This window comes from Haemaphysalis longicornis, unplaced genomic scaffold, assembly GCF_048455015.1.
Source record: "Haemaphysalis longicornis isolate Haplotype H1 unplaced genomic scaffold, Haemaphysalis longicornis Haplotype H1 scaffold_7, whole genome shotgun sequence".
Classification (NCBI taxonomy): Eukaryota; Metazoa; Arthropoda; class Arachnida; order Ixodida; family Ixodidae; genus Haemaphysalis; species Haemaphysalis longicornis.
Window position 1 is genome coordinate 122745106 of NW_027526422.1, and position 22343 is coordinate 122767448.

At 47.8% G+C, this 22343-nt stretch overlaps 1 long non-coding RNA gene across 1 annotated transcript in view; it reads right to left on the reverse strand.

Moving 5' to 3' along the window:
- The window catches only part of LOC144146924 (uncharacterized), a 47682-nt gene that overhangs the window by 3923 nt on the left and 21416 nt on the right, over nucleotides 1-22343 (reverse strand). The window contains exons 2-3 of the long non-coding RNA XR_013317767.1: nucleotides 14052-14162; nucleotides 12831-12928 (exon numbers count right to left, since the gene is read on the reverse strand). This is a non-coding gene — a long non-coding RNA (uncharacterized LOC144146924). The remainder of the gene's footprint in view (nucleotides 1-12830; nucleotides 12929-14051; nucleotides 14163-22343) is intronic.

A 22343-nucleotide genomic window follows, 5' to 3' on the forward strand; every position in this document is an offset into this window, starting at 1 on the left:
ATAAGGAAAGAACCACATCGCAAGCAAGTCGGGGATGCCGCCATGTCACGTCAATTCACTAAGTAAAGAGGATATACGGAAAAAAGAAACATCCCCCTCGCGAGGGGCACGATCAAATGCAGAGCATTTCTGCGGGGTGGCGCGCCTGCAAGTCGTATGGATTACGTATTGGTTGTTGTTGTTGTAATTGTTGTCTTCCAGCGTAGACATTGTCGATGAAGTCGATGGTGAAAAGTGCCGTGAACCCCCTGCCGCGGCTATGACGCAACGTGGAGCGGCTATGACGCAACGTGGCGCGGCTATGACGCAACACAATCCAACACAATCCACTTTAATCCAATCCAATCCAAATACAAGCCAATCCAAGCCAATCCAATCGAATCCAATCCAATGCCCCTCGTGAGAGAGTGTTATAGCGCCGAAATCGCCACCACGCGAACGCGTGATGCTGACGTCACGATCACGCCACAGATGTTAGCGACCGCAGCGCGCGCGAACGACATATGTTTTAAGCGCGAACCGACCGCGGCGAGAGAGCGCGATGCGAGCGCCCCACCTGTTCTTGCGCGCGAACCTAACGCGGCGAGAGAGGGTGTTGCGCATGTCCCCACCTGTTGTGCGCCCGAACCGAACGCGGCGAGAGAGGGCGTGCGAGCGGAGAGAAGGCGAGGGGGACGTGGGGGAGAGGGCGCACCTCTGGCCGACGGTTGAATGAGTCAAGGATATAAGGCACGTTCGTAACCTTCCGTTCTGTGTCGGCTTTGTGGCTCAGTTGGTAGAGTACCGTGCACCTTGCGTTCCGCCCGCAGAGTCGTAGGATCGAAACCTGGCGCCGGCAAGTATTTATATAGTGTAGGGGGAGCGATGCGGACGCGGACTACGGACGCCAACGCGGGTGACATCGTGAGTTACTGAAATGCTCTGCATTTAAAACAGTTTAATTGACGAGGATGGTATTTTACAGTACACATGTGCTGATAAATAGTCAAAAAGGCATTCCCGTGTCCGAAGTTCACGTAAAAGTCTTTAAATATTGTGTCGCCTCATGTTAAAGTTGATGTCGGCCCATTTGATGTAGTGATCAAGCGCCCGTTGTGTATCGTAGTGCTGCTGGTAGGTAGTGAGCTTGTCAGTCACCGTCAAGAGCCAGGGGAGTGTAGTCCTAGGTGCGCTTTTGAACCGATGTTGTGCGGAACCTAATCGGTGCCTCGCGTAGCCTAGCTTGTTCTCGTGCTCTTCCAGGATCGTAGCCTGGAACTCCTGTCGGAAGGCCTGAAGCGTAATCAGGCCCCGTTAACGCTGGCGTCTGTTCCAAGAGCGTAGCCTGGTTCTCCCTCGTCTTCCTTTTTCTCCAAACGCTTGCCTCCTTCCTCTTCCTCTTCACCCCTCCCCGTGCTTTTAGCTGTTGGCACACTTCATACCTTCTTGACTGGACATACTCCTTGGGAGGGTTTCGCCGCATACACCTTAGGGGATTTCGGCACATAACCGTTGGGGGGGTTGCTCATGACACGCTGTCCACCGAAAACTGTTGCGTGAGAGCAGTCGCCAGACGAGGACTGCACAATATGGAGAAACCAGGAAATAAGGAGGGTCACGGAGAACGTGCTGCTCTTTGGAAGGGGAACCGTTCGCTCCCACCGGCTTTTGGTCAAAATTTGCCAGTAAAAGTCTGTATGAGTGGCTCGACCGAATATTTGCGCTGTGCATACTTTATAGAAATAGGTTCCGAAGAGCTTTTATTGAAAAATGTGTATATGCCTCGAGGCAGTGTCTGCAGCAGCATGTGAAGTTACAGAAGCTGCGATACCAGCAAGAAAACTAGCCCGGGTTGCAAGCATTATGGCGCGACGACTCCTCGATCGACGAAGAACACGGTTTCCTTGGGTTATTCCTACTCCCTTGATGATGGTTAGTTGTTTATGGCGCAAGGTCAACTAGGGCACAGAGCGCCTTATTCCTACTCCCATGAGAGTCAATACGACGAATTCCCCTGTCTGCGTGGCTTGGAATACGTGGGATGTGCATTGAGAACAGGCTGAAATCGGAATAACCCCTGCTCAATTTGGGCATGTACAGTGCGTGTGTACTTTTCCAGATATTGTTGCGCCATAGTTACGTGAGGTTTTTCACGACCAGGTACACTTCTGTGTTTTGCTATACGGATGCGGTTTCCACGGATCAAGATTCCCGAAGGCAAAGAAGGATTGAAATCTTCCGCATTTGCACTAATCAAAAATGATTTATAAAATGTCATTCCAACTTCCTGCGGCGTATAAGCTGCCAGGAATAGAGGTTGCTAATTGTCTCCGAAAAGAATGAGACAGCGAGTGTCATAAAATGCAGGTCGTGCAATTTTGCTTTGGAAAGGTTTGTACCAACCCATCAGAAATTTTAGAAGGATGACGTATTTAAGCTTTTTTGTGCTCTCCTAATATGTCTAAATATAAGGATACCTATAACGACGGTTTATAGAAGAGCGGAATTCAGTATATAATATAATGTTTGAAAAAAAAATATACGTTTTTATTCCACTGGTTAACGCTGATTGACACCACACATTACACTGGTTTGTCAGTTGAACTTCCCTTGGGCCAACGGTTTGAAGCCTTGTTCAGAAAGAGTGTAGCATGCGCAACCTCAAGGCTGAATATGCTTACTTACGCTCGTGTATAATCGCTTGGTGTCTACAACACAGCATCTGAGCTCCTCAAAGCTCATCTTGTGAGCCAGTAGGCCCGCCTTGCAACAACCTCAACAGGTCAATCGCTCCTCCGGAGACTTCTAATCAACCTCCCTTTCACTACAGAATCCTCTCTTGTCATTTCTAGCACTATCCATGATGTATTCATCGTTCGGCCTATTCCCCGTAACATGCACCAGACGCACAATCGAGCCCGCAGGGAGCAGCGTGCGCGGGCCCTTACGAAGCGATACCCAGTGCATCCTACAACTGTTTATGTTGACGCGGCTAGCTACAGGCACCATGACGCCTACGTGGTCGCAATCATCAACGCTCCCAACAGTCCCCCCCTTACCACCCTCCCCCTTCGCACTCCCCCCGCGACTACGGAAGAGGCGGCTATTGCTCTTGCATTAACACTGCGGCCTTCCCCTGCGATCATAATCTGCGATTCGAACACGGCCATTCGAAATTTCGCCCGGGGCCGCATTTCTGCCCGGGCACTCAAAATCCTTCTTCAAAACCCCCTCACTCCCCCACAGAGCTGGTACGAACCCCAGCATACACGAGCGTGGGAGGGAACGAGGCAGCGCACAGAGCCGCTCGAGAGCACACCTTCCGAGCGGGCCCTAGCCTTGAACCCTTCCATGGAGCCCTGTCATCTAGAGATCGGCTCCTTTCCTTTCATGAGAGTCTCAATACAGCCTCTCCCGCCATCTACTGCCCCCTGAACACCCGGCACTCTCTCACACGGAAGAACGCCTATGGCGCTTAGTGCAAACGTACACCCTTCCTTACCTGTCCCGCCTGCACCGCATGTACCCCGGTCTGTACCCTTCACCCCACTGCCACGCTTGTGGTGTGGTCCAAACCATAGATCACCTCCTCTGGCAATGCCCCCCAACCCCCCCCCCCCCCTACCGAGACGGTGAGCACTGGGCGAGGGCGTTGGGCAGCTTGGATTCGGCGGTGCAAGATGCCATCCTCGCCCGGGCTGCCAAATTCAACGGGGACCTTCCTCCCTCGGTCCTCACCCCTCCCAGAATTAGCCCTTGCGGCAATAAAAGTTTTGATTCTCTCTATTTCTCTCTCTTACTTATCTGGAATATGGGACGAAGTTTTGGGACACCATCAACCCACGCGTTGTGGTGGCCCTGCGTCCCATTCTCTTAATCCACTTGGTCAACGTAGATAACCGTATATTCGTAAAATAACATGACGTGGTTATCAGTACTATTCTACATATGTGAAGCCTTTACATTCAAACATTTTTTTGGGTCTTTGGGATTGACCAATGTTCTCCCACCCGGTCGTAGCAGCCACCGAAAAACAGGCACTCCTAGGGTGGGATTGAAACGGCGGAAATCTAAGGGAAATTCCGTGGGCTCAATTCGCAGCCCTCAGAGCAAGAAGTGTCTTTAGATGACTGGCTTTCCTCGCATGCTTTTTTCCTTATTCAGGTGCGGCTTTACGATCGCGTTTCTTTTTCTTGAACATTTCCGTTGATGAAAAATGTCAGGCTTTCAGATTTGTGTGCTTGGATTACACGTAACTACTACGCTAAAATTTAGCTGGTGCAGTTAGGTACGTATTTTCGTCGCCAATAAACTTCTCTTAAGGCTTCAGGGTGAATTTGTCTGCACGCTTGCAGGAGAAGAGGTTCTGCCTTCAATGTTTGGTCGCTTCCCTGACCAGGCAAGGGACGTTGCAGTGCAACTGCTCGCCCAACGACGTACCCGATGAAGGCAGAGCCCAAGGGAGAAACGTTCCTGGAAATCACATCATCGTCGACTGACAGACCCGATGAAGATCTAGCACGGTCTCTTCAGTACTGTCTTCTTAGTCCAGAACAGTGTTTTTCGGCCAAAGCCTGCATCCGAGCTTCTGCCGAGCTCTTTTATTAAACAACATTCCTCCAGACAATGGTTGATAATCCTTACCCACCGGTATAGTTAGCCCGGTGGACAACCTGTTACCCGCTAATGCCCTTTGCGCTCATGATACAAGTTTGGTGCACTTAGGTTGGAGTTTTCAAGTGTGTGTGGGGGAGGGGGGAGAGTGAAGGTTGCCCTTCTCAAACAACTTGCTAGGCGCCAGAGCTTGTTCAGTGCGGAGAGCACGCGTAATTGGTTACTCTTGCCAGCGTGGACCATGGCGCGGAACCCTCATCGTCTTCCCAAATTTTAGTCGAAGCAGAATGCACCTATTTCTGGTGACCTCACCGCTGTGTCCCTGGAAATTTCAAGTCTCCATGTAGGCACGATGTGTTGTGAACGTTTGAGGCGTTTTTTTTTCTAAATCCACCTAACGCGAATTTGGGCAACAAGCGGAGGTTTGTCACCGGATCCTAATGAAATGCCGTCAAAGCTATTATATGATATATTTTACAAGCCAGCTGCGGAAGTTTATTGCCACAAATAATTAAAAATTATGCCGTGATATTGGGCAATATTACGGTGATAAGTTTCGATTTGGATCATAATAAAGTGAAACACTGAAGTTGACGAGGAACGCTAATGAGATTTTTATTTAAATTGACTTTCAGGCATAGGGCAAGGGAGAGTTGGTGGGATGCAATTAAAATATGCAACAGGCCTTCAGGAAGGGTACAACCATACACGGAGAGCAAATGAGCTCCCTTTGCACCATTAGTAGCTGTTTTGGAATTCTTCCCTACGATAGTTCGCTTGTTCACGCCTAAAGGCACTCACGAAGTAAGGACATTTTTCATTGATTTTCCATGACTTTGCAAAATGCTTCAAAACAAGGCTGCCCATATCTTCTTCACTTTAAAGTGGTGGTTCTTTCTCTCAGAGGGCGGGGGAGATTATCCGGGGCTGGTAAGAGGCGGCTGTTTAGTGAAGTATGAAAATGGTAAATATGGGAGTAAACAAATAAATATAACCACAGTAATCTCGTAGGGATTGATTGATTGATTGTGGGGTTTAACGCGCCGACGCAACGCAGGCGATGAGGCGCGCCGTAGTGGAGGGCTCCGGATTAATTTTGACCACCTGGGGATCTTTATCGTGCGCCGAAATCTCGTACACAAGGGCGTTTTTGCTTTTCGCCTCCATCAGAAAAGCGGCCGCCGCGGCCGGGAATCGAACCCGCGACCTTGTGCTCAGCAGCGCAACGTCTTAGCCAAATCTCGTAGGGATGAGCAAGAAGAAATGAAATAAGTTTTCAACATCGCTCTGTTTCATTTTGTTCCCTCACTTTCATTTTGTTCAGAAATATTACGCCTATCTCCGAATTACCATCTCAATCCACAGTAAACAGCTCCGAAAAGTAAAAAAAAAACTTCCTGAAACACCCTCAAAACAGTCTGAACAGTCGAGCCAAAAACAGACTCCCATTGGGCAAAAGAATTTGGTCCATTTTGCGATCCCTGAAACAGAAGGATGTGGCTCATTTTCGGAACGAACTACAGTCTGCGTACGCGTCTTAAGGGCTTTATCCCAACCATTTTCTTACCACCCTCTCTTGAAGCGAAAGTGGCCAACTTTTTCTTCCAATGCAGTTTTACCCGACTAAGTTTTGGTTTCTGGATCTGGCTCATTTTCAAGGAACAAACACCTCATTTGTACTTGATTGTGTTGTGCGGGAAGCTCCGGAACGCTGTTGTGAACGGGGAAGGTGTTTTAAAATTTGTAATTTTTGTTATATGTAATTCGTACGAATTCGTAATTCGTAATTAGTCCGAAGTCAGGAAGAATAACCAAGAAATTGCCGAGTGTGCGCACGTGATCGTGGTCCTCGTGGCAACCGCATTGCAGTTAGGAAAACTAACAAAATGGCCAGCGCTCGTGTGTACGTGCGTCGCGACAACTGCCCTAGCGTCGCCAGCGCACGTTTTTCTAGCCAAGCATAGCCATACCGACTAAGGGTATACTGCTAAAATTGAGGGTACCGCCAGGGAGTTACAAAATTAAGAACATGCCCTGTGCTAGTGTGTGCGTGGCTCTCGGCGACCGCCCCGCTTCCCCTGAGTACGTTTGTAAGCCAAGCATACCCACTGAGGCAGATTGGCGGATATTGGCCAAAAAAACTCCCGTGTTCGCCGCAATCGTGGAAACACTTGTTAAGAATGAGAAAGACATGTCATAACGTACGCCACTCCAAGATGATGTCATATAATAGTTTGCAGGCACTCAGCCCCTACGAGTGCCCGCGCAGGGGGATTACTGTGAAGTGCGCACATCGAACAGCGATAGTAGCGTGAGTGCGTCATAAGCCCGTGCGTGCGTGTGTGATGAATAGTGAGACGGGACAAATACGTGTAGTGCGCATACACCCCGGAACATGCGCACAAACGGAGTGGCGTAAAAGCGGCGCTCACAGGAGCGCCGGGGGGGGGGGGGGGGGGGGAGAGCGAGCGCACCGAGGCACACGCGAGAGCGGCTGCTTCCGCGGCCTGCGGACGGGACCGACGAACGGCCAGCCACAGCAATGACGCCCGGACAGCGAGGAGCAACCACCGTCCGCTGCGGACGCTCTTCACCCCACGTCGGCACAAGTAACTGAAGACGTCGTCACGTCGTCGTGAGTGTACAGCAGTATGCTGTAACTTTCTGGACAAGCAGCGTGTCACCCACCGCAATGTTTTCTTTACGCGCTTTCCGTGCTTGCTTGCTGTACTCTTTTTATATTGCTCCGAACTTGCTTTGTTTGTTTGTCTCGTGATCTCGGCTGGCCCTCTCCGGGCGAGACCAGCCGAGATCACACTGGAAGAGAGCAACGCAGCGAGCCAGAAGGCAGCGCTATTCGCAAGCGTGGGGTCCGACAACCGGCAACCACGAGGGAATGGCCAGAGGCAAACAGCAGAGAGCAGCCGGAGCAGCCGCGGCGGGGATGGCTGCAGCGCTAACCCCAGCGGTGCGGCGCCAACGTGGGAAGCTGTTGCAGCGCTGACTCACCCCAGCGGTGCGGCGCCACCGTGGGAAGCTGCTGCAGTGCTGACTCACCCCAGTGGTGCGGCACCACCATGGGAAGCTGTTGCAGCGCTGACTCACCCCAGTGGTGCGGCGCCAGCGTGGGAAGCTGCTGCAGCGCTGACTCACCCCAGCGGTGCGGCGCCACCATGGTAAGCTGTTGCAGCGCTGACTCACCCCAGCGGTGCAGCGCCACCATGGGAAGCTTTTCCATTGCTGACTCACCCCAGCGGTGCAGCGCCATCCATCGCGGGAGTTCCCGTTGGGCCTGAATGACCACAGGAAAGTACCGCAAAGACGAGATACATTTCCTAACCATCGCAAGTCCATCTGTGCAGACATCAGCATGGAATTCGTGTCCACATCACCCGAGTCGAGCAATAAGGAAAAGCGGCAAGCGGCTTTCCACCAGACCGGGTACTCAAGCTCTGCGAGCCCAGATGCGCCACCTCGACCTGCCACAGTGCAGCCAACAGTGGTAAACGACAATACACTGGTATTCTGGTCATCCGACCACCCAGGAGCACCCTCTGCTCTTGCCCTGACGCAACCAATCAAGAAACGCCAGTCGAAAGTGCGGCGAGACTCGTCGCATCCTGGCCGGCAGCAGTGCACAAACCCGCAGGCGGACCAGTGTACAGACCAATTGTCACCACAGTGCTGAAAACCCCCGCGGAAAGCTCGGTGAAGACGAGGAATGCAGGAGCAGAGCCAAGATTTCACATCAACAGCCTTCGAGCACGACGCATTCAACATGTACAAGATGGAAGGTGGGAGCATGGGGCAGAAGGCACAAAAAGGACCTCTTGCGAGCAAAGATGGTGAGCTGTTGGTCATTGGCTGCCCGTGAACCGGCGGCAAGCGTAGACAATGCACCTTTTATTACCGTCAAGGTAGCCAGCGTGAGCATACCTGCCCTGCTGGACACTGGAGCAATGGTTTCTGTGTTCGGAGACCTTGTCGGTGAACGGTGCTCTCCGAGGAGGATCAAATTCCGGCACGTAAGCGCCAGTATCAAAAGAGCTGCAGACCAGGTTCCGCCGATTACAGCGGCAGCGAGACTGACGGTAATCGTTGATGGCCGCAAACACTGGCAGCGGTTTTTGTACCTTCCCGGTATTTCCTGTCCAGCCCATCTGGGCCATGATTTTATGGCCAGGACAGGGCTAGTGCTTGACGTAAAGGCTGGAAACTACAACTACGGCCCAGGAACGCCGCTGAACAGCTTTGCCGAAAGACCAACAGAATCTCTGTCAGGGTTGCTGACAGCGGAGACCACCGCCGGAAAGGTTGAAAATGGTTTGCAAACAATCTTGATGTCGTTCGCAGGACCACCAAAGGAACAATCATGGCTCGCAGCAGGACTACAACCCTTCGCAGCGATGTTCACGAAGCTCAGGGTACTGTGAACATTTTGGAGCCCCACATTGAGACGGAAGATGCACGTCCACTACGGTTCATCCCAATTGCAGATACGGACAGTGGTTAGTATCCCTTTCGGGTATTTGTACCAAAGCGCCTAAGGCGGTCTTTTCTGGAATATTACCACGACACCGCCTTCGCAGGTCATAGTGACGGACAGAAAACATACGAGAAGCTATGCCGCATTGTCACATGGCCTTGCATGAGAAAGGAGGTAATGAAGTACGCCCAGACATGCCCAGTTTGCCAGTCTGTAAAACCAAGAGGAGGTAAACCACCTGGCCTCATGAAGTCAGTCGAGAGCCGCTTCCCTTGGCAGATGGCGGCTTGCGACGTGGTGGGTTCATACCCAAGATCGGTAAAGGGCAATCGCTACCTTCTTGTGGTCACAGTTCATTTCTCGAAGTAGGTCGAGCTGTACCCGTTACGTAAACTTGATTCAAAGTTGATCTGGGAGAAGTTGTTGGATACGTTCACCCGCTTTGGATTACCGGAACAACTCATAACGGACAATGCGATGTACTTCACCACCAAGAACTTCGTGGACACTTGTTCGGTTCTGGGCGTAGTACATAAGAAGACTACTCCGTACCATCCACAAGCCAACATTACGGAACGTGTCAACAGGATCTTGAAGATGATGCTGGTGGCGTTTACGGAACGCTACAAAGACTGGGATGCTCGCCTCTCGGAAATGGCGTTTGCAACTAGGACTACGGTCAATAGCTCGACCGGCTTCACACCGGCAGCCTTGCTGTTTGGCCGCGACCTGTGTTTTCCTGTTGAAAATTCATTCAGTGACCAGGTGGAGGTGCGCCCGCGCACTTAAGTATGCGCAGGATCTTTGCAGCAGCCTGAACGAGACCATCCAGGAGGCCAGACAACACATGGAATTTGCACGACTGGAACACAGCCGGCAGTACGACAAGGGACGGCGCCGGGTTGAGTTTTCCGTCGGGGACCTGGTACTGCGCCGCACACATCTGTTGAGCGAAGCAGCAAAAGGTTTTGCTGCTTCCCTGGCTGAGCGATGGGAAGGTACTTATCAGGTAACAAAGCGCCAATCTCGGCTGACTTATCGCCTTCGCAACCTAAACGGAGGACGGGATGCGGGTCCCGTACACATTGACGACCTTAAGAGATATTACGAACGGCACTCGGAAGAAGAAACATAATCTTGTTCATATTCTTCCAGGATGCACTACCCGCTGAATGATACAGCAACATGGCTCGAGCGGGCAGAGCCTCCTAAACCCGCATTCATCTCAAACTCACTGGAGAAGTGTTCCTCTACGGCAGCCCCAGCGCTTCTCGGACAACTCGGGAGTTGCCCGTTTTTGGGGGATAAGGAGTGTAGGGACGGAGCCGCTACGAGGGACCGCGCAGGGTGATTACAGTGAAGTGCGCACGTCGAACAGCGATAGTGGCGTCAGTGCGTAATGAGCCCGTGCGCGCGAGTTTGATGAACAGTGAGACGGGACAAATACGTGTAGTGCGCATACAACCCGGAACATGCGCACAACCAACAGAGTGGCGTAAAAGCGGCGCTCACAGGAGCGCCGGGGGGGAGTGCGCACCGGGACACACGCGAGACAGGCTGCTTCCGCGGGTTGCGGACGGGACCGACGGGCGGCCAGCCACAGCAATGACGCCCGGACAGGGAGGAGCAACCAAGGTCCGCGGCGGACGCTCTTCACCCGACATCGGCACAAGTGACTGAAGACGTCCTCGTGAGTGTACAGCACCATGCTGTAACTTTCTGGACAAGCAGGGCGTCAACCGCCGCAATGTTTTTTTGACGAGCTTTGCGTACTTGCTTGCTGTACTCTTTTTATATTGCTCCCAACTTGCTTTGTTTGTTTTTTCCTACCTTGGTTTCCCCTGAATAAACTGGTGATTCGTTCTCATGCGGATCGGCGTTACTTCGTCGGGCGGGTTCGGGGTCGCGAACCCTTTACGCTCGAAGGGAGATCCCTCAAGGTATATTTAAAAAAAATGAAAGAAGCCCATAGTTATAGCAACAATGATAGTGTAAAGGTCATTGTGGCAGTGAAGACGAAGCAAATCAGCTACACACGTAAACTTAAACCGTCGTGATGGTCGTGAAGGTTGCGTACACGTTCAAGTCATACGCCTTAGTTTGCGCTTCCTTCATATTTTTTTTGGCTCTTCTACGTGTAAATTGCGCCCCCTCGGCGACGCGGGTCAGATCACTTTGGGCTCTCGTTAGGGTGTTCCTCTGCACTATTCATGCTGTAAGATCACCAGCGGGCTGCTCTTCCTGTACCAAAGCTACTTCACTATTTTCATGCAATCAACCGCTACGTTTTTTTCTCAGCACTTCTTTGTTACAACCCATTGATGCTATCCGCTCGTTCACCACACTTTACGACATCACGAAGGCGATGGAGCTAGGTACGCGGACGCCTTCAATGTAACAAGGTGCATCTAGCCCCTTATTACGTGAATGACAGCTAACTTTTGTTGATGCCTTAATTGAGATTGAGCTCTTCCTGTTTCGTTTTTGCTTGATTTGCGAATGGAGTATTGAAAGTCGACAGAACAAGACGGTGGGTATAATTTGGATGGGAAACCGCATGCCATACTTGAGAGAAAACGCTAGAGTATCAATGCACAGCTTTGTTATTAAATTTATGTATATGTTGGTTCTGTGGAACACTCTATTTTCATAATTAAATTTTAATTGTGCTCACGCTACAACTATTGCAAAAGATCCTTTGCGAATACTAGATTGTATTTCAAACACTAAAAAGGAGGCCGTGTTTTGGGAGCTGTCCTTTAGTAAATATTCGTTTTAGGCGCCATGATCTTCGCAATACGTGAGAGCGTCGTTACATATCTGAAGGCTCTACTCCCGGTCACCTCCTTTCTTTTTTCGGTATTCGTTGTCCCCCTTTAAAATTGTTCGAGCTTTCAGGCAACAAAAAATAAGTGCGTGATAAGAGTGGTTGGAACTTCGCCGTCAAAAATAAATCTAATCTCGAGTACAATAGGTTGTACACAATAGAATTTTTTTTGCTGAGTGAACCTGACAACGTACAGTTTTTCTCACAAAAAGAAGGCACAACATATGTGTAAACAGTAGAACTCTACCTGAAACTCTTAATTTTGTTTATGTTTCTTGTTATTCAATGCTGTCTGGCCCTTCAGAATGAGCTATGTACACAAAAACTGTATAGAAACGCTGGCACGCAGAACATTATTTTATGTTGTATTTATTGTTGACAAATCTTCTGAAACGGAAGTGTGGATATTCTGGTTAGGGAATTGAATATGATGCTCTTTGTAATTTTCAAAACTTCAGCGCATCTGTTAGTGAGAATCACGGACAGCGCATTTCAGAATAACTCAGGTCGGGAATAACGTCTTTACAAGTAACTGTTGTTGCGTTGCTTCTTTGGCTAACTTCGGGCGGAACTGCGTCAAATTGGGCAATATATTGCACTCTACGCAAAAGAGCTTATATATAAAAGTTAGGCTGTGCGGTGCAGAACAAAAACGCACAGCGGTATATAGTATGATTAGTTCAATAAACAAATGCCCACTTTCGTGAATAGGCTGCTTGCAAGACGTATTTTTGTGCCTTCCGAGGAGGCCGTAAACCCAGACAAAAACTAAATCGACTTGAGTAAAAGCTACTCTTATGCAGACAGAAATTTGTTTGAATTTTCAAGCTCGAAATTACCGTAGCTTTTTTTGAGAAGTTTCCTCTCGTGGAATTCAAGCAGAAATATTTCTCACAAAATACCCGGTGCAAGATTGTTACCTACCCCTCAGAATTGTCTGCAGTTTGACCAAGGCGTTTAGTTTCCCAAACGTCCAGCATTTTGTTGGTCAGACCGTTCGATGGCTTCACGAGCTTCATCGCCTGTGTAAAATAATTTCACATTATTTCAAGTATTTTTGGGTGTCAATCCCTTATAAAGCGCAAATGTCATTTTTACATATAAACAAGCCTTTAGTAAAAAAAATTTGCAGAGAACGCTCTTGAAAACAGAGCGCTGGACGAATTTATGAACCTTCTAATTGAAAGCTTCAGGAAACAACCACAAACGTAGCTTCAGAAGAAACAAACAGTTATCTGTGTTTTTTCTCTCTTAACCAATGCACCTTCTTCTGCACGATTTCAAAATCTTGATCAACCCTTCCTAAATTAGGTTCATAGGAATGCAAAAAAACTTCGTAAAAAGTGCGTAAATACCTCCGGATAGGCCACACACATGTTGCGCACTCCCACCTGCTCACTGGAACTTCGGGACCCACGTGTAGCAGGTGTGGAAAGGGCCTATCCGTAGTCCACGTACTAATCACATGCAGAGCACTTGACACAACACGACACAAACATTTCCCTGAATTATACAGACGACACATTCCTTTGCACCCATCATACTTTTTAGCTGATGAACCAATGTTTTCTAGTCAACGTGTTTTTAAGTTTTTAGCTGAGGTAAACTTTCTGCAGCTCTTGTCATATCACCTGTAATCACCCTGGCCCTATACACCAGCCATCTCCATTGTCTTTTGTTTTGCATCACCTTTACTTTTAGTCACATGTTTTAGTACTTAGGGTCTGATCAAAACTCAATAACTCCTTCTTTGGCGCTCTTTGCCCATTTTCGCCCTTGCGCCAATAAAGCCCAAACATCATCATCATCACCAACCCATGGGCCAACTTCTTCCGCATGAAGTAAATGTACTTACAAAGGATAAATGCATACCGACACGTGGTTTTTTAGATGAAGGTAAACTATTGTATTTCTTGTTGATGATCGATAAGCGTACTCAATTATCTAGAATCGTACTGAATTATCTAGAATTATCTAGAAATTACTCATTACGTTCGACGTTTAAATAGAGAAATGTGGTTTTATGTTTAGGCCAATATAGTAAAGAACCTATTGTGTGATCATTTATTTATTCTAATTTGTTGTTCTATCTCCTTCGAGCTCTTTATGTAGCATGTACCACCAGCGAAAAATAGATGCTATTACCTTCATCATGAAGACTCCTGCCTAGATCACCTATAAGGTCCCAGACCTTCGGTGCCTTCCCCTTGCCACCGCCGCTGGATCCTATTACCGGCGAGATGACCGCATCTGAAACTACAAAATGGAACGAATCCGTTAGAGCTGCAGCTTAGTGAAACTCAGCCCTCTGCAAGGGAGATGTACGGGTGGTGCGTTTTCTGACCCACAGTGGTAACTTTATCCTTGAAGTTTCCTCTAGAAGCGCAAGGCCACGTGCATTTTTAGCGATGGTTTCGAAATAAAACCCAAAGCAAAAAAATTGATTACTTGAAGAAAAACACGTGTATAATCAGAGGCCCAAAAATGTGATATTAGGAGTGACAGCTGTTTGGTTGTCGGTCTCCTTGCCCCGGGTTTACTACCTCAGGCAGCTTTGCTCTTGTCGCTCAGAAGTACGGGAGCAATAACCAATTCGAGAGACCTGCTCTGCTGAGAATTCTCGGTACTGTTAAATTATAAACTCCGTGGTGCTAAATGTAGCATTGTAGCTTTCGAATTCGAGCCTGAAATTCGAAGTTCTGACATACCGTATCAGTTTATTAGTAATTACGAATTGTTTATTTTAAAAACTCGATACATGCAAAGCAGTTTACCAGGCAATCAATGAAAATGTTTGTCGTCAGATCTTTCAAAAATTATGACAACAGCACTGGAAGCGGTCAAACGTTTCGGCTGATTTTCGTATATTGTTGGGGCATAGTGTCTCTGCCAGCAGCTGGCAATGTAGAAGTAGTTTTCTAAATTTTAATACGGCAACGCTCGCGACCGGGATCTACACACGCCCATTTTGTACACACAGAGAAGAAGTCCTCCTTAAACATTGCTACCTTGCGTAGCAAATGGGGAATGGTTCATTTACAATATCTCCGACAGGGGAGTTGTTAAGCGGGAATGGTGGCTTGTCAGGAGCCAGCAGGCAACACGCACGTTTCCTTTTTTTTTCTCCCCAGTCAATGACACAGTTCTCTATTTCCCCGTAAAAACGCTGCACGGGTTATTGGCCAATCACTATTGCTTGGAGCTCGTACTGTAACTTTTCCCCTCTGACGACCAAGCGCACCGAGCGAGCTAAATAGTACGTTTGTGACAGCACTTCAGACGGGCTACATGCATGACTTAGGTTTTGCGAGATTGACGCTCATGGCCAGTAACTTTAGCAAAACCTAGTTTACGTCACACTGCCGGAAAAGCAAAATAAATGCGCCGGAGAACGTCTTCAAAAATTTGTAGCACCTTCCTCGCTGGCGAGCCGGCGACTACGACCAAACGAGTTTGCCCTGGTTGTTACTGAGGTATGACACTGATCGCAGCGGTATTAGGTTGGAGCCTAGGAGCTCAGTTTGTGGAGTCGAGCCAATCGTCAGGTCGTTTTGGAACGGTATAGATCTTCGAGGACGATAAAACGTGATGCGAAGAGAAATAGGGCCGTCAGAAAGCATTGGGGAAGGCGGACATAGGGAAGGAAGAATGGCGAATAGCCGTTTACCTCGTGCTTTGCGGTGGTGTATGTATAGGTTACAAAAACTAGTCCTTGGTCGCAATTACAGTAGAACCCCGCTTTTACGGTCCTCAGTGCTGCGTTTTCCTGGCTGCTACGATGTTTCGGTCTATTCCCGGAGTAGCTTACGTAGAGTCTCATGTATTAAAAACCTCACTGTTACCTCGAGGCTCACAGTACGTTCCGGGATCGTTCTTCGCAACCTGACACTCATAACCCGCCTGGGCAACATGCGGGGACCACCATTGGGACGTTTAACGAGCCTTGGCCAAGCTGGGCTACGGAACGGACTGCATGAAGCCGCACCACTAGATGGTCTTAAGTTACTGTATGCTATCACCGTCTTTACTGCGCTTACAATAGAACTTTCATTTCCAAATGCCGGAACGGCGTGTTTGCCATAAAAGCACCACCGCAAGAGTAGCACGAGCTCTCGTTCTCGTCGTGTGCTTCAAGCTTGGAGAACACCGTAGAACTTGCAAGCGCGAATTTTGTCGTGCCTTGATGGTGTTGCGAACACAGGCGGCCCTTTCTTTCAGGAAGTTCTTGAGGTACATGCGCAGTAGACAAGCAGCCAGGGCGGAAGAGAGCCAACATCGTTAGGGATCTTAGATACCTTGCACTGCCACGTGTGGTGTTTTCCAGTGATCGCAAAAAGTGGCCATTCTACATGACTGAGTTTTTTAAGGTTCGAGGGCCAAAGTTGTAGAAATACATAGCTGCAAGTCGAAATCCCTACTAGTGAGCGCTGAGTTTGTGATGAAGGCCATGCCCGATGCGCAGATTTCAGAACTCCGCCTCGAGGCACAAAAATGAAGCTGATGTCAATGGAGCCACTCGGCACGCGTCGTTTGACTACACGCGATCACCTTCTCCTTTCGATTCATTGGTGTAATTTCGTGGATCGGCCACTTGCTACAACTGCAATATCCATGTTCATATAGCCCGTTTGTGTCACCACCCTCCACGCAATTGCAACGGGCTCCTGCACGAGCATACATGGGTAAGCGAACCAACGCGTTCTTCCAGCGGCCGTTCTATCAGAAAGTGGCACGCAATACCTAGGCGGCTTCTGACAGGAGCAACACACGCCCTTCGATGTGATGTCCGCGATTTCCTTCGCCACGTCGCCAACTATGCGGACCGCCTATGTTAAACTAGGTGTTGCTTCCTACGGGGGTGAGGTCACAGGATGTTAAGCAGTCAGCCGGTAGCAAGCATTTTTTCTTCTCCTTGCTACTCGAAGACACAATTTATTATTTCCCGTAGATATTCTATACGGGTGATTGTCCAATCACTATTTGTTGTAGAACGTACTGCAAATACTAATCACCACCCGAAATGTGGCTACCGAACACCGCCCATCGACCATTTTTGCATTCGTACACTCCACGTTTACCTGGTTTTTCGAAATATCTATAAAGTCACGTTCTGAGCAGCCACATTTGTGAGTTCAAATGTAACTGTGATTTTCTTCCTTATTTCGGCCTTGAAAATCTGCTGCAGATTGGTAACTCTTTTTGGCTCTATTTTGGGAGTGTCAGTCACCGGGCGTTTCCCAACCATATCTTAACAGAGACGTTAATGGTATACCTTTGACTGTATCAATAAGCAGAAGGCTGCTGAAGCAAAAAGAAGCACTCGCCAAGGAGGACCCATTTTGTAGTTTCCCATGCAGACTTCCTCAAACTTTGCCTTTACTTTTGTGTTTGAGTTTGCCTTTGAGTTTTTTCAAAAGTTTGCGTTTGTGTTATATCCAGGTTTAGTGCAGGATTTTACCGTGCTGGATTAGGTCAGTTTGTATATTGCAATTATTGCAATGGCTTAAACGGAATCAGCATGCAGAAGCGAAAAAGGTAGCAGGAGGACTGTACAGATCCTAAATTATACAGAATATGGAAGCCTTTGCGGACACGTTTCGAACCTATACACCGGTATTACTGTACCTCTAATGAAATATTCAGACAATTTTCAGCATTTCAAAGAGTGTACTACGAAGAGCTGTCATTGTTGAGGTTCGAGGTTTACGCAATACCAGTAAGCAAAAAATCGCTCATCAGAAACCTGACAGCAATTGCATGTAAATTGCGTAACATTGGACCAATAATATGGAGGCCTTGGCAATGGAGGCGACCAAACATCGTTTGGTAGTTACAGCAAAGCTGTCCAAAGTTAGGGCTAACCATGCTTTAAGCAGGAAAAAACCATCACAAGCATGTAGTGCGCACCCCTGAAGGAAACAGAGTTGCAGGGGCGCCAAGGCAGACCTAAATACGAAATGTCTGAGTCAATGATGACGATGGCAGGTTTTCTCAGCACATTGTTATCAAAGGAAAACAGCACGAGTACTATGATGGTGACTTATCTGAATAGAAATATGAAGTAGAGTTTATGTGATAGTACCAGCTTAAACTTACTGTTTAAAAAAAGACAACATATGAAGTAGAGTATATATGGTAGTACATAGTTAAAGTTACTGTGTAAAATGACAACATTGTTAAAACTGGCCGAGAGGGCCAAGAAAAAAAATTCCCCATGTCCTGAATTTCCCACTGGTTACCACGCCCCATCCTTGCCGCAGCGAGTGCCTACCCTCCTAGGATAGTGGCTGCGATAATAGGTGATGGGACCCAAACAGATTCTGGAGTGGATGTCAAGTCGACGCAAAAACTTTGGCGGCCCACTGCCTTCCGGTTAGTGTGGACCTCGGGGAATTTCTACGAACCAGCTCTTTCCTAATGACGAGATTGTGTAACAACGGCTCGGACTATGGCTATTTAGAGAATAAACTTTTTTCTCTTTCTCTTTTTCAAAGAATCTGCGTCTGAGTGGTGCCTAAAAACTTATGTTAACGAAGTTGGCCTGTCAGAAAAAAATAACAATAAATCCCGTGGTCTCATCAGTGTCTATATTTGTTGCAAGTGGTGCTTTCTTTGTGGTTCAATTGTTTTTATTACTCTAGTATATATAAACGGCAGATAACAATGCTCGAATCTAGCGGAGAGTCGCTGTGTTGCACCTCCCACTAGGTACGATGAGGGGCATGGGCATGATCTGTCCGCGATCAACTAAAGTAGCCTCCATTATCATATATCGTTTATCTGTGATGAATTTACGTAATCTCGATTCTATCATATATTATTTGTTTGCTGTCTGCTACTACCAGTCTTCTTCCAAGGGGTCCCTCAGGCTCTTCCAAATGTTTCATGTAACATCCTTGTAAGAAACGCATGAAAAATCTCAATTTCTCCATAAACGAGCAGCAACAGCACTCCTGCCTTCCTCTACATTTCGGGCAATCGTGCAGCGGGCTCGAGCCTAAGAATTTGTGATTTCCACTTTTTGCTTGTGCTCTAAGCAGATATGGTTAAGAAGCTGAAGAAAAACTAGATTTTTGAAAGGTGCAAATGAAAAAGCCCGAACTGCATTTTGAGAATCGGTGAATGTCGCTGTTTTTGAACTATTTCCTGAATAATAGCTTCTACAGCCATCAGAAGACCATGTGTTTCAGTATTGGATATTGTAAGGAAGGCAAAGACGACGCAGTTGTCTCTAAGAAAAATAAGTTTAATGGAGCGAACGTGCGCTCCCATAACAACCCAAAAAAATACACACGCGGCGAAGCAGCACTCAACAAAGTGACGTCCACAGGCGAGCTTCGTTTAGTCGAATACGGCGGCGCCTGTCCGGCGGGAATTTATCATTCGGCGCGAGCTTTAGTCGAACCGTTAAATTACATCGAGAACACTGTATATCAAAGAAGACTATTCTGGACTGGTGACGTTAATTCGAAGCAGTCTCCATATAAAAAGAAATAACACCTGCGGCATAAAGACTGGAACACACGCTTCACTCGGCCCACACATACGACAGATAACACAGCCGGCGCAGCCTGACGTCAAAAACAAAAACATATATGAACAAACCCAATGCATGGTTCGTGGCATAACCTCTTCTAAGAGTGCATCAACCTGATGCTAAAATAACGGACAGTCCGAATAAACAACCAAAATGTCCTTCATCTTTCGCAGTAAGGTTTCTTGCGAACCACGTGGACAACTTCGGGCCGTGTGTGTCGTCGTGGTGCTCTGGAATCACCATCGGGGATCACCTGTAGGTACGTTCGCCAACACGTAGAATCCGGCAGGGTCCGAAATACAGTCGCCGAAGCTTCTCACCGAGTCCACGTCGTCGGATGGGAGTACAAAGCCATACCGTGCGTTGGGTTTGTTTGATTATGATTAGATTTACGGCCCGGCTTCGCAGGCTGTGTTATCTGTGTTATGTGTGGGCCGAGTGAACCGCGTGTTCCATTATTTATGCAACACGGGTTATCTCCTTTGACAGGGAGAGTGTTTAGAATTAACGCCTAAAGCCTAGAATAGCTTTGTTTGATCTACAGTGTTCTGGATGCATTTCTACGGTTCGAGGAATGGTCACGCCGAATGATAAATGCCCGCAGAGCAGAAGCCGTGGTATTCGACTTCGCCGACGCTCGCCTGCGCACTTCACTTTGTGGACTGCTGCTTCGCCACCTGTGTATTCTTTGAGTTATTAGTGTAGCACATGTTTGCTCCAATAAACTTGTTTTCCTTGAAGACAACTCCGTCGTCTTTGGCTTCGTGACACCTGGTAGAAGTGCAGGGTACATGCACCCTAAGCCGTCGTCAGGCCGACAAGCAAGCCCAACGCGTGTCAGTTGCCGACAGCAAGGTGGTCAGCCAGAGTTTGGACTGCTTCCGTATAACGTGAAGAAAGAAGACATAGTGAAAACCAGCATGATAAACGCCAACACCATGACCAGCACTTCCAATCGCGCCGTCGTTCTTTAACAGCCCAAGGCGCACCCATCATTCCATAGGTCACCACCGGAAGATCTCGAGGACTGGTTGGAGCAAGTCGAAGGGGTCAGGCTGTTTAACCGATGGCACGACGCGGAAACACTCAGGCACTACTTCTACTTTGAAGGTTCAGTACGGATCTGCTTAGAAAACCATGAGAGCTTCCTAGAGTCTTAGAACGAATTTAGAACGCAATGTTTGACGAGATTTACCGCCCTTGTGCGAACGTAGCGGGCTGAAGTCGGCTGGAAACGCGGACACAACACCCTAACAAAAGCGCTTTTGTGTTTGTAGAAGAGATGCAGAGGCCTTTCAGACGTGGTAACGCTTGATTGACTATGAAAAGAATCTAGGCTTATTCATGCGCTGTGTGAATGATGAACTCTTTGCGTACTGGTACGCAATCGGCCCAGAACCATCTCTGAATTCGCGACCGAAGCCAGCAAAATTGAAGAGACCCTCGGAATGCGTGCTGTTGTCTCTCCATCTCCTACACTCTAGCACACTCTAGCAAGGAGTTATTGTCTCACATGTAATTGGCCAGTTCTGAATTCGAGTGCATGTTGGTACACTACGGGAAGAAAATTACGGACACGAAACGCGGCCGCAAGGCTTATTCATAAAGAAATGTGAAATTTGCCTTTCTGATGAGGTCTGATGCCCCCTGTTACCTATGGTCGTCCACAATTTCCACGACATGATATGTGTCCAAGGATTTGCTTGTTTGTTGGAACACGGGGAAATGGAGCAAGTAACGTTTGAATGGCAGTTATTAGCAGAGAGTTTTTGAGTCTGGTGATTTAAGTTCGAGAGCTTGGCATGGCTTTTATTTTTACCCCTTGCCATCGTGCCTCGATGATTCAGCAATTAAACGCCAATATTTTTATTAATATATACCGCATTGAGGGACATCTCTGGACAAATTTTCGCATGTATATAGCACAAGTGCCTTACGGGTTGGCAAGAAATTTTGGTTAAACCCGACAAAGCAAATAAAGAAAGATACTTTTTCCTATATCCTCATAACTATAACCAGGAAGCATTTTTATATTTGTCCCATGTGCTCCCCCTCGACGAGACCTTCAAGTTGATACCCCACACACCCTAGCAGAACCATATAGCATTCATACCAGCCAAACTGACCATGACTCTCGTGACTGTAACCAGGACGCATTATTTAAATGTTGGACGTGTTTCCCTTAACTGAAACCATCAATGTGAAACCCCACAAGCTTTAGCGTCCTCACCTTGAATTTAACTGAATCTGTGACTCGTAATGACTATCTCATGATTAGAACCACGAAGCTTTTGTTTATTTGTACCATGTGATTCCCCTTGTCAAGACCGTAAATTTGATACAGTACATGCCATAGCGGGGTCACTTCGAATTTTAACCCAATATAAAACAAGCCATGACTATCTCATGGTTATAACCAGGAAGCATTTTTGTATTTTTCCCACGTGATTCTGCTCATCAAGACCATTATTTGATACCCATCACATCCTAGCAGAATAAATTTGAATGTTAAATCAGTCAATGACTAACCATGACTATCTCATGATATAGAGATACCGCATTTTTGTCCCGCGTGATTTCCACCATCGGAACCTTCAATTTGATGACCCGCACACCCAGTGGCGTCATTGTAAATGTAACCTAATTTATGACCCACCTTGACTATGTCATGATAATAATCAGGGAGCACGTGATTACACTCATCGATACCTTCACTTTGATACGCTAAAGGCCCAACCGTCATTAACTTAAGTTTTAACCGAATTTATGACTAACTATGACTACGTCATGATATAACAAAAAAGCATTTTTTTCCCGAATGATTCTCCACATCAAGACCTTGAATTTGATTTCTCACGTGCCCTCGCAGCTTCATTTTGAATTTTACCCCAATCTATGGC